The sequence below is a fragment of the Ambystoma mexicanum genome, chromosome 10, assembly GCF_040938575.1.
Source record: "Ambystoma mexicanum isolate Mex_15411 chromosome 10, UKY_AmexF1_1, whole genome shotgun sequence".
Lineage (NCBI taxonomy): Eukaryota > Metazoa > Chordata > Amphibia > Caudata > Ambystomatidae > Ambystoma > Ambystoma mexicanum.
Window position 1 is genome coordinate 640,170,793 of NC_090932.1, and position 13,171 is coordinate 640,183,963.

Sequence of the window (13,171 nt, forward strand, 5' to 3'; positions counted from 1 at the left end):
TTTATAGTTTTACAGTCCTGAGGGGTATTTTAGAAGCAGTTAGATAACTATTGGTATCTAAAGTGCACTAACTTATGATAGTTTCACAGGTCAGTGATTCAATTTAGGTTTAATGATATGATATGGCATTTATAACGTGCCTATACACAAGTGTTTCAATACAATATTTGTAAAGAATATTAAGAAGGCATTTGTTAGATTTGCTGGTAATCTATGATTTAGAGTAATGGAAGTATCATTGCATTCAAACAAACCACATTTTTTTTAATGTATGCAGTATAGTGACTTGCAGTGGTTGTGACACCATTGTGGGATATTATGCCTACTGTTGTGAAGGTTTTCTTACCAAGAGATACTTGCCTGTGTGTGAAGATAGTAAGCTTGCGGTTTTTTTCAGTACCATCTACGTTGTATGTTAAAAGCATTACTATTACATATTGGCTATTTGAGTTTATGTGTAGGGTGGAACGATTGTCTGAATTGCAAACAGTGCATGGATGGCATGATTTGCATTTTGCACCAGCTGATGAAATACAGTGGATTCACAATTAGGAATAGATACATACACAGATCATTCATTAGGGACGTGCTCTTGTGCAACATGGTTGCAGAGAGTGCATTTATGCTTCCACATGTATGAAATCTAGAAGATTTCATTTATAGGTATATTTCTGCTTACTTGTACTTGCAGTAAGTACATTAAACATTCTTGTGGATCTTCCTGTGTGTTTATGGTGAATTTTACCATTCCTCCATAGTAGTCCGATTCTTGCCTTATTCCTGAGACACTGTAAGTGTTGTCAAGATTATGTGTTGCATTTATATGACGGACGAGCATTTGCAAACACAACTGGTCTGAGCCGTTCAAGTACATGTTTTGAACAATTTGTGGCAATTGAAACAGAAGATTGATTGCTAGATTTGCATAGCAATTTACACCAGTTGTGTTGGAAAATTTAAATGGACCGGAGAGTTCTGTCTCTGTGTCATTTGCTGGACATCCACTTGTTTTTTTAGAAGACATATTTCTCTTTTTTTCTGCTGATGGATGTGCACTTGTGTTTGCACTAGATAATTTTTTGGTTATAGTACTTGATGGATTAGCAGTTGTTTATTATTTCTTTGGTGGTACTGTTGGGAGATGTCAAAAAAGTTCTGTTTGCACTTATTTTCTTTTTAAAAGTTTACCTTTTTCAGAAACAGGGTACATATTGAGATGAGGTGTGTAGAGTGTATGCACTCTGTTGTACTCTATGATGTAAGGAATGTCAGTCTTGACTTTGTTTGCATTACAATTGACTAGAAATAGTCCTTCGAGTGTATGTAGATGTGACAGTGCTACATAACTCATACCTTCTTTAAAGACTGTGCTGCCAATGTCAGTCAATGCCTGATCTAGGGTTAGACCTTGTGATTTGTGAATAGTGACTGCATATGCAAAAGACAGAGAGAATTTCTCTCTGTGCACATACTCATTGCCCTGCCAACCTGAGCACAAGTGAACCTACACATACACACCAGCCATCTGCCATCAAAGGAGCACTAATCAATGCTCGCTCACTAGTAGCCCATGCCACCGAGATTGCAGACCTCATCATAGCCAATCGCCTGGACTTCCTGGCCATCACAGAAACCTGGCTCCACCAGGCATCAGGCCCTGCAGTCTCACTAGCCTTGCCTGATGGATATACTATTATCAGGGCCGACAGAAATTCTAGTAAAGGAGGCGGTTTAGCATTTATTTCTAAATCGCACTTGGGACTTAGAGCCACCCCGTCCACCACCCTTCTGTCTGCAGAACTTCTATCAGTCAAACTTGCTCTCATGCCCACCCAAACTATCCTTCTGCACCTTATCTGCCGTCCACCTTGCCTGTTAACATCTTTTGATGAAGACATCATCAACCTCCTCTCTAACAACACTAAATTAGGCTCCCAGACCATCCTCTTGGGTGACCTCAATCTTTGCCTAGAGGACCCCAATGACCCCAGCGCCCTAGCTCTGGAAAATTCCACTGCCCAATTGGGCTTCAAACATAGAATTACAGCTCCAACTCATTCCAAAGGGAGAATCCTGTACTGGGTATCCAACCTCAACTGTTCCATCTCAATCTTACAGAATGATACAGTAGCCTAGTCAGAGCACCACTTTATTTCCTTCTCCATCCAGGAAACTATCCCCCTGTGCACTGCCATAGCCCCCCCTTCCCTATGCACTGCCGAAACATCTCAATTGACAGCTTCAGGCCTTCCATCAACAACATCTTGGACCAATCTAAGTACAATAACCTAGACACTATTAAGATGGTTGACCTGTATAATACCACACTCAAATCAGCTCTCGACATCTCCGCACCGCTCAATCTAAGAAATGCTAAACCAACCGCCCACTTCACAAATGGTTTACACCAGAACTGAAAATCCTCAGAAATTCAAAAAGGGCTGCGGAAACCCTTTGGCGTAAATCACCTACCAGCCATAACAAAACACTTTTCACCTCAGCAGCAGCCTCTTACAAATCAGCCATCGTATCCTCCAAAAAAGAAGCTTACAACTCAAGAATCAACAACACTAAATCAAGCTCCAAAGAGCTCTTCAGCATCATAAAAGAGCTTGAATCCCCAGCTCCACCTTCTCAGGACTGTACTAAGGATGCAGCCTGGTGCACCAAAATCCAGCAAGCACTAGCTGAAAAAATCACATTATTACAAAGTAAGATTGAAGCTAAAGAAATTAGCCTCTCAAGTTGCCCTTGGCCCACCCCCATGCCAGAGAAAAGCCCTCCGCAATGTACACCCTTCACATTCTCCCAAATAACACTGAAGGAAGAAGAAGACATTATCAGGAGTCTAAAACCGTTGTATTGCCAAGGTTACATCTGCCCAGCCACCATAATCAAGGAAGGAGCCAGAGACTTGGCCCCCTTCATCGCCTCGCTGATTTACTCCTCCTTCAATTCCAATCAAGTTCCCAACAATCTCAAGGAAGCCTGGGTAATGCCGCTCCTGAAAAAATCCAACCTAGACCCAAACATCCGAACAAACTATAGACCCATCACCACCGTCCCCTTCCTCTTAAAAGTTCTGGATGGAGTGGTATATCTGCAAATTCAGAAGCACTTAGAGGAGGACAATCTTCTAGGCCTCAGACAATCTGGCTTTAAGCCTAGGCACAGAACCGAGACAGCCCTCCTAGACTTAAAGATCCAAATAGATGAAATGAAGGACAATGGTAAGATAGCGATTTTACTGCTCGTAGACTTATAAGCGGCCTTTGACCCTGTAGACCACCAAATTCTTACCAAACACCTCACCTCAGCTGCAGCCTTTTCCTCCAATGCATCAGACTGGATCAACTCCTTTCTCTCCAATAGGACCACCAGAGTCGTTTCCCCTACAGCCTCCGCAGACCCTAGCCCTACACTCTGCGGAGTCCCCCAAGGATCATGCGTGTCACCCACGCTATATAACATATTTACGAAGCTCCTCTTTCATCGACTGGACAACTTGGGTGTCATCTACACTAACTATGCAGATGACACCCAAGTCCTCATCCCTCTCACTGGCTTCTATGAGACAGATTCTAAACTCCTGAACGATGTCTACCTAGAAATCCAGGCTTGGATGGCCACCAATAGACTTTGTCTTAATGACAACAAGACGGAGCTCTTGATCGTCGCTACTCAGGCACACCTAAACAAACTAGACCAGAGGTACACAGCCTTCAACATTGATGGCACCTCGATCAAGGTCTCAAAATAAAACAAAAACTTGAGGGGTCTATCTAGACTCTACATTATCCCTCAATAGACAAGTCAGCTCTGTGTCACCTTCCACAGCCTATACCAATAAGCAGATTTACAGTTGTAATGCCTACCTGTCCACTACTAGCTGCTTAACGCTAGCCAGAGTACTTGCGCTTTCAATAATTGATTATTACAACACACTCTTCCTAGGCACTTGGAAACTTAACCTAAACAGACTCCAGATGGTGCAAAATAATTCACTAAGAGCAGCACTCAGCCTACCAAGATCCAGCCATATTTCATCTTTTAGGCCTAACACCAATTGGCTGCTTGTACGTGACAGAATTACCCTTCACACCCTTGTAATCATGCACAAATGTCTTGCAAACACAGCACCCAAATGCATGACCGACAAATTCTATAAACACCACGCAGCCCGCACCACCAGATCTGCCTCATCTCATTGCCTCACAGTACCCAGGTTCAACCTGAAAACCGCTGGAGGAGCCAGCTTCCCTGTCCAAGCAGCCAAATACTGGAACAAGAAGGAATTGTGCTGCTGAGCGTCCTATGCTTTTAACTTCTGAAAGTTTGTCAACGTGGATATTGACAAACTGTATGTTGTTGTCATGTGGATACGTCTGGAAGCCAACAACTGTACAAATTTCTCCACGTCAAGGTAACATTTCAGTATTACTCTGCAGTTTAAACACAATGTTAACATTTTCTCCAAACCAGCTGTGTTGGTGATATATTTTTCTAAGCTATTTAGCCATGCTGTTGCTTGTTGACACATATGGAGTGTCATGCCGTGTACTTCCAGTTAGTCTGTGGAGATAATATGCACTATCAGTTGCATTTCTTTTTTTAACATTTTCTCATTGAATTGCGTACAGCTTACTAGGGTTGGCATTAAGGACATACATTTTACATTTCTTTGTGCTAATTTATCCATGACGTAAGGAGCAGATGTATTATGCCCATGTTGCTCATGGATGAGTCCACTATTTAAGATAGATTGTGCATCTTTAGACAGAAGTCCAGTCCTAATGCTTTTTAAAATGTTAGCATGGGTGAGGTCTGCAGACTGATGCATGTTTTGAGTTAGTTCTCTGTATTGGAAATGTTGCCAGAGATTTACATTTCCTATGCTGCCAAGTGTGCTGCAGCACTGTTTGTGTCCTAAGGTTTTAAAAATAGGTTCACTCTTCACTGGTGTTAATTGTAGGAGATCTCCAAAAACAATAATGTGTTTTCCTCCAAAGAGTTCTTTGTAGTCCTTTTTAAGGACTTCTTGCAATCTGAGGTGAATTAAAGCCAACATTGGGTTGGAAACCATGCTTACCTCATCTATTAGGAGCATTTTCATTTGCTGTAGAATTCTGCATAGTTCAGTAGCAGCTTCTGTTGATAGTTTGCCGTACTCTAATTTGTTCTGGTGTTCTACTGGAAGGAGCAGTAGTCGATGTAAAGTAACACCTCCTATGTTGTAGGCAGCTAAACCTTGGTGGCTGTTACAACAGCTGAAAAGTAATTGTTTATTAACTTTTGCAGGAATTTGCTGATGATTTTAATTAACAATGTTTTTCTAAGAACCCATTTCACCACTTACATAGAGGAGTAGAGGTGTATAATTTTGACAGCTACAAGTTTTACTTTCATGCTTCAAACCCTTTCTTCAGTCACTTCTAGGAAAATGCTAAGTTGCTGATCATTTAGTTGTGATTTCAGCAGTGCCATGTTGTCTTCTGATTGATACATGGAGTTCTCTACTTCAGTCATGGCTATTTCTGCTTCATTTACAATGAGTAGCTCTCTAAGTGGTTATTGGCTTCCTGGAACAGAAGATTGACTGCCCTCAGGAGTGTCTTCATTTAGTTGTGCTTGAACTTCTTCCTCTTGTTGGCGTTCATTGTCCAACATGTTTTTGTATTTTTTGAAATTGACATTTGTTTTACTGCTTTCATTTGCATTGAATGCCACTTCAAATGAGTCATGGGTGCCTAGTAAATCTTCTTTTCCCCAATGTAAAGTTGGAGTGGGAACATGTAGGAAAGTTCTGTATGTTGCGTAGATTTAAAGGATAATTTTATATGATTAATTAGGCTGGGTTTGGTAAGTTTGATGAGGCTTTCTTCACAAGCTGAGATCATGTATTTTCCACTTGTTTCATCTGGTTTACCATTATTCTTGTAGGAAATATTTTGGGCTATGTGGTATAGGCACATGTTTTCCAAAGCAGTAGTATGTGTCTAATACATTGTTTTTCAAAATGTCCTGGCTGTTGAGATGTTTTTTGGCTATTGTTTCTATGTCTTGGTACAATTTCAGCACTATTTTTCTGGATGCTGCTGGACCAAGTCTTAGCCAGACTATGGGCCTGATTCATGGAATCCAGCTCAGAAAAGACGCAAGCGCTGCACACCAGGGAGGAGCATGTGCCACGCAAGTGCCAGCCGTGGCACAAAGAAACAATTGCGTGGCACGTGTATTCATGGATTTCCCGAGTCCTCACTAGCCGTGGCGCAAGGAACATCAAGCAGCACCAGTAACGCCCTCAACACGCCCCCACGTGCACTAAATAGCTGCGAAATGCCTAACACGGCGCAAGCCCCCGCACCATCCATGATTCAGCATACAACCCCCCCCAGCCAAATCGCGTGAAAACTCGGTACGGATGGGGTATGAGCTGAGTTTCCATGCGATTTAGATGGGGCGCGGATGTGACAATACCCCGCAGGCAGCCCACACCACAAGGGAACCCCATTAGCTGTGACCACACCCCGCAGGCAGCCCACACTACATGGTACCCCCCATCACCCCTAACCACACCCCGCAGGAAGCCCACACCACATGGGATCCCCATTACCCTTGACCACACCCAGCAGGCAGCCCACACCACAAGGGTCCCCATCACAAGTGACCACACCCCGCAGGCAGACCACACCACAAGCAACCCCCATTACCTGGGACCACACCCTGCAGGCAGCCCACACCACATGGGACCCCCATCACCCATGACCACACCACATAGGCAGCCCACACCACATGGGACCCCCATCACCCATGACCACACCACATAGGCAGTCCACACCACATGGGACCCCATCACCTGTGACCAAAACCCACAAGCAACCCACACCACAAGGGACCCCCCATCACCCGTGACCACACCCCGTAAGCAGCCCACACTACATGGGATCACCCATGACCACACCCCGCAGGCAGGCCCTGTGTCATGGGTCACCCCCACCCCATCACTTGTCACAGCAACCTGCAGGCAGGGTTCCATGTAATGGGAGACCCCCACCCCCATCACCCGTCATGGCAACCTGAAGGCAGGCCCTGTGTCATGGGACATCCCCACCCCCATCACCCGTCACGGCAACCTGCAGGCAGGCCCCGTGTCATGGGACATCCCCACCACCCGTCACGGCAACCTGCAGCCAGGCCCCTGTGTCATGGGACACCCCCACCCCATCATCCATCATGGCAACCTTCAGGAAGGCCCGTGTCATGGGACACCCCCTCCCCATCACCCGTCACGGCAACCTGCAGGCAGGCCCTGTGTCATGGGACACCTAACCCCCCTCACCCATCACGGCAACCTGCAGGCAGGCCTGTGTCATGGGACACCCCCACCCCATCACCCGTCACAGCAACCTGCAGGCAGGCCTCATGTCATAGGACACCCCCACCCTCATCATCCTTCACAGCAACCTGCAGGCAGGCCCTGTATACTGGACACCACCTGCATGCCAGATGCTGACATAGGGACACACGTACACTCCATCGGTGGCGTGTCTTTGAACTTGCATTCCATGTATTGACACCACCCTCAACCTCCTGTCCACAAAACATACAGCAAACAACAAAATAGTCATACACCTGGCCCACACGCATTAGTGTCCCAGCTGACCACACACAATTGCTGACTGCAACCACATCCCAACTTACACATCACAAAAGTGTATGCCAAAGAGCAGCCCTGCATGCCATGTGACAAAGTAATGTAAAAAAGCCACATGTACAAATACACACACCGTGACAAAAACCAAAGCAACCTTGATTTGTGTTACATTAAGAGAAATGTGCCTGCTGTATATTGGCATGAGCCTCAATGAGCACATATCACATGAACCTATCACCCCATAAACACACGAGTGACCCTCCCATGTGTGAGGGACATGATATGACATCCAATCAAATCGCATGTCATTCGCAATGCACATGTACACAAGTGTGCTAAGGGTCAAAGAGTCCTGGGAGGGAGAACTGAGTGAAGACAGGCACTAGAAATTAGTCTGGGCAGGTGACATTGAGATGGTGCCCGTGCCAGGGAAGGGTTGATAAATGAAATGTGGTTACGGAGGTGGCAGTTCCACACATGTGAAGGACACCTCAAGAAAAACACCCAAAACCACACCAAAGTTAATCTGGCCAGCCGGTGTCAATTACAAGCCTAAGTGAAAACAGAAGTCGCAAACTGTCGGTAGGTGTCTGTTGGCATACATAAAAACAGTCTGAAGATTGTGCATGCCTGTGAGCCAGTGCCGCTGTGCATGTGGCGTGTGAGGGGAACTTATGACACGTTTTGAGGGTACACAGCTGACCATAGCAGATTTCCATAGGAACTCATCAGGGCAGAGGAGTACCAAAAGCACAAGCACCGAGGAATGACTCAAGTCATGATTGTGTACATGGCAAACATACTGTTACCTAACAACATATACTGCAGCATTGGTCTGTCCATGTGTCAAACCCTACCAATAGGAAAATAGAAATAGCAAAGCAGGATGTCCAACTACATGAGATACAATTAAATTAGCACATGATTGTGAAGGGAATTACACTGCATCAAGCAAATCCTGTTCCAGAAATTTCAAGATTACACACACCCATCACTCACCCAACCCACCACTCTCCCAAAAACACTGAGGACCAAGACACACATATGCTGCACATGTGAAATCAAAGACTATCACACCGTGCACATTCCAACTCCACCTTAACACCCATCCACTGGTCATGCACACCAGGACATTCCCAATGCGAATGGATGTCAAACATGACACATGCATGCTTGTGTGTACACACATGAACCACATTGGTCATCATCAGGGACACAGAACAGAGTAAGGAAGTGTCAAACTTGCACAGAATCCAAGACAAAACACCACTGTAGTAAAAAAAAAAAGAGAATATATTAAAACAAGTATGAAATTCACAATAATTTCCTGAAATTATTTAAAATGTGCTTAAAAATCAACAAAAAAAGTGAGCATGTCCAAATGAAAAAAAGAGGTCACAAAAAAAATGTCAAACTCAAAAATGCAGTCCATGTCCTTAATTGACTCTCAAAAATAAAAACCAAAATTAAAATAAATCCATTCCATCATGGCGAACTCAAAAGGATCCAAAAAGATGAAAACTATGTACAAGTATAAGAGGTCCATTGTCCCAAATGCATAACAAAAAAATTAAAAAACAAGCCACAAAATGACACATCAAAAAATAACTATATACAAAAAGTGGAGCACAGTCCAATAACCCAAAAAAAGAAACAAAAAATGAAACTTACACCTAAATAACTATATACAATGGCAGCAGGCTAGTCCTTCTCCTCACCATGCTCCCTCATAGACTTGGCCAGGGCATCATCAAACACTGCGTCCACTTCCCCTAGGCGGGCCTCCGCTTCCCCCTGGAGGGCTTGCAGGGACTCCAACATGCTCTTCTCAAACTCCTTGCAAGTCTCCTCGAGGACCTGGGCCCGCCTCTCTGTCCAACGCAGTGAAATCGCTGCCCTGGCAATGGCGAGTCATGCCTCCGGTGCCCGCTGCTGCTCTTCTCCGATCTGCTGGCCCAAACGCTCCAACACAGAAGACATCCTTTGGGTAAGGTCCATGTTTGCCTCCTGCCTGATGGCCGATACCTGCCTCACTATGAATGAATGCCGCGAGTCCTGTAGCCTTCTACTCCGAGCCTGCTGCTGCCAAATATCCCAGTACCTGCACCTCAAGGACAGCCTCCGGGATGATGGCAACCCCCGGGGCTGTCGTGCACGTGCCCTGCTCCTTGGTGCCTGCTCTTCCGTCATTGCCAAAGCTCCTGTCACCTGCTGGATCTGCGTGGTGACCATCTCGGCTGGTCCAACTTCGACTCCCGACTCTGGCAGGGATGTGGTCTCCACCAGAATGGCAGCTGGGGTTGGGACAGGTACACAGGGGGCCCTGGTGACATCTGGTCCGGAAGACGGCAGGAAGGATGACTGGTGCACTGAGGAGGAAGATGAGGAGGGGGTCGCAGAAGTGGCCAGCCCATGCACCCAATTCAAGACCAGGAAATGTGCTAGCCAGTTCACAAGACGCACAACCTCCTCGTGATGACGTGCAAGCCCCAGATTGGAAGCCTGCACATCATCACGAATGGTGCCTGTCTACCTCATGATACGGGCTAGTACCGGTGCCACACGGTCCTGAATGGAGACATCCACAGGTATTGGTGGTTCCGTTTAGGTGGAAATATCCGCCACCTGCGAATGGGTCTGGCCTGGGGCATGCTCGCAGGTGCATACTGGTGCAGCCGCAGTCCCAGGGGCAGGATCAATCACAGGCTCCTCCACCGCAACTTGTACTGCCTCCTGCCCCCGAGTCTGGACTGCCCCAGTCACACCCACGTCATCACCCTCACCGGGCCCTGTGGGTTGGGCTGATGTGGCCTCCTCCTCCACCTCCTCCAACCTGGATGCATCCCCACCGTCTTCTGCATCGGATTGCCCCTGTGCTACCTCACCTGTCCCTTCCACTGCCGAGGGGCACACAACCGACTTCACCCTCTTGGGCCTCCCCTCAGCAGCTGCGGCCGTTGGCTCGGAAACGGCACCACTCTCCTCTCTCCCCGAAGATGATATGAGCTGGGAGCGTGACTGGGCCTTGCGTCTGTGCCTGGTGGAGGCATCTCTGCTGCCTTGATCCACAGCGCATTCTTCACCCTCTTCTTCCATCGTTGCTGTGGATAGCGATACATAGAACACAAACATCAGGGTAAAGAACATATGTCTGTTTTGCACAAAGCAAATGTACATGAGTGGCACAACCATCGTCACCGTCCACAAGACACAGGTTAGTGCAATAAACACACATGCACAAACATGTTTGGGATTCCCAAGAGACAATCACATCCTTGGACAAGGCAATGTCTGCACCTCAAAATTTTGCATTCACCTCACATGCACCATGGGACATCCACATCTCATTCACACACATCATCCGACAGTCATGAAGCAGGGCATGGAGCTATCAAGTCAGAGTGCACTAGTGGTCAATTTGGCAGCATGACTCAATCACACAATCTAATGCTCAAGTGACATCCATCCAGGAGAGTTGGCCAGTCGCACACACACTCTTCAGAAATATGCACATATGCACCATGCATGTCCATGATGTTGCCAAAAGCACCCATGTGTGACACCTCTCACATGGCCAAGTCTAGACACATGTAATCAACCATGGGCACGTTGTTACATGCTGCTGCCCATCACACATTGCTACACAAACACCGTTGATGTGACACATGCTTGAATGGACTCACATGCAGCACTGTCTGGGACACGCACACAGACATCTGTACAAGAGGCATACCAGACATAAGGCCAAGGTGCACACTCCAACCATACATCAACATGCACATGCACTATGGTGGACAAGTACACATGGACCATTACCACTCGACTCAGACGAAGTTCCAAATCCATGACATGGGCGTACATCGCTGGGTAGAACCACTCCCGGACCAGCTTGGTGTCTGTGGTCAACCGGCCCCGGCACCCCTCTTGGTTCATGCCAGCCTTGAGAAAGCGGTCGGCCTTGTTGCAGGTCCTGGCTTAGAAGTCCTCCCAGCGCTTGTGGACATGGATGTAGTCGCGGGGTGCCACCCCTTCCGCATTGATGGCACCCACAATGTCCACCCAGATCTTCCTCTGTCCTTCCTTGCCGGCTTGCGATGGTCCGTGGAAGAGGGCATCATAATGCACCAGGACTTGCTCCACCAGGATGTCAACTTCCTTGGCTGAGAAGTTGACAGCCCTCTGCATCGCTGTCGGGGGGTTGCCACTTGCCTCCGATGATGTTGCTTCAGACATGTCAACCCACGAGGCAGGTGTGGGTGGGCAATGTGGTCCTTGTGCTGGGCTGTGGAGCGGTGGTCTTGCACATCGGGAGTCTTATGGATCCACAGATGTGGCCACAGGTCCAACAACAGGAGCACTGGCAATGGCTGTACAGCAGGCACCAAAATTGCAGGGCACATGGGCAGAAGGCACACACAGTGTGCAAACAGCAGCAAATGGCTCATAGGAGGCAGCTCGGGGTACTTGGGGGGAGGTAAATTGGCTGGTAGGCAGAAGCATGGCTCTTCCATGTAACTGACGTGGCCAGCCGGAAACAGAGTGACTCCACACGTGCGGAAACAACATATTAGTGTGGATTTAGAGGAAAGGGTCTACGTGCGTAATGTACGTGACACATGCTGGACATTGGGCGTTAGCGTACAGTATTGGGATAAATCAATGCGTAGGAGACCATTACACGCTTGTGCTAGCGATAGGTGATGGACTTGTGGACTTCTGGGATTCTAGCATTTCCACGCGATCTCTTCCCAGCAGCGAGAGTGCAAGCTTTTTCTTTTGGTGGGGGATTTGCCTGCGCGCAGACATTTGCGTGTGCATTTTGATTTTTGTTTTTGAGGCTGACGGTCAGTCACATATGCATTTTGCATACTGTGGGTGCCCCCGTGTCTCGCATACCCCCATTTTCAAGGTCATACTACCCGACATGTCCTTTTTTGTGTTGCGGTGTGCCACAGCATACTGCATTACGTTTTTACTTTACACGTGGGCTAACCGGGGTCACGCACATGTCATTTTCGTTTTTGGTGTGCCTGTATGTTACGCGGCCCATTTTTTCCCCATGGGTTACATTGAGCCTTGCAAGAGCACACTGGTATGTTTAAAATCATGTACACTGCCCCCTCACTGACATTGCCCAGGACAATTGATATCTGTGCCTCCCATTGCACAATTCCATCAGTGCCATGAGTCTGAGGGCAACAAGTGGGAAGGGGCGCCAAGGTGGACGAGGTGGCTGTGGTGGCCGAGGTGCCCAGGGCCATGCAGGGAGAGCTGTGCCCCCCACCCAACAGGGTCAGGGAGATGCAGCTGATGCTGACGTACCCAGCACCCAGGGTTCTGGGGCAGCAGTGTCATCTGCTGTCCCTAACAGCCAGGGTCAGGAAGCTGCAGGGGCAGCTGCACCACCCGCCACCCAGGCTCAGGGTCACACAGCCAAGCCTTTAGTAGTCCAGGCACAGGTCCACAGGGACTGAGGTGCAGTAGTCCCTGTCTCGAAGGGGAAAGGACGTGTCGGGA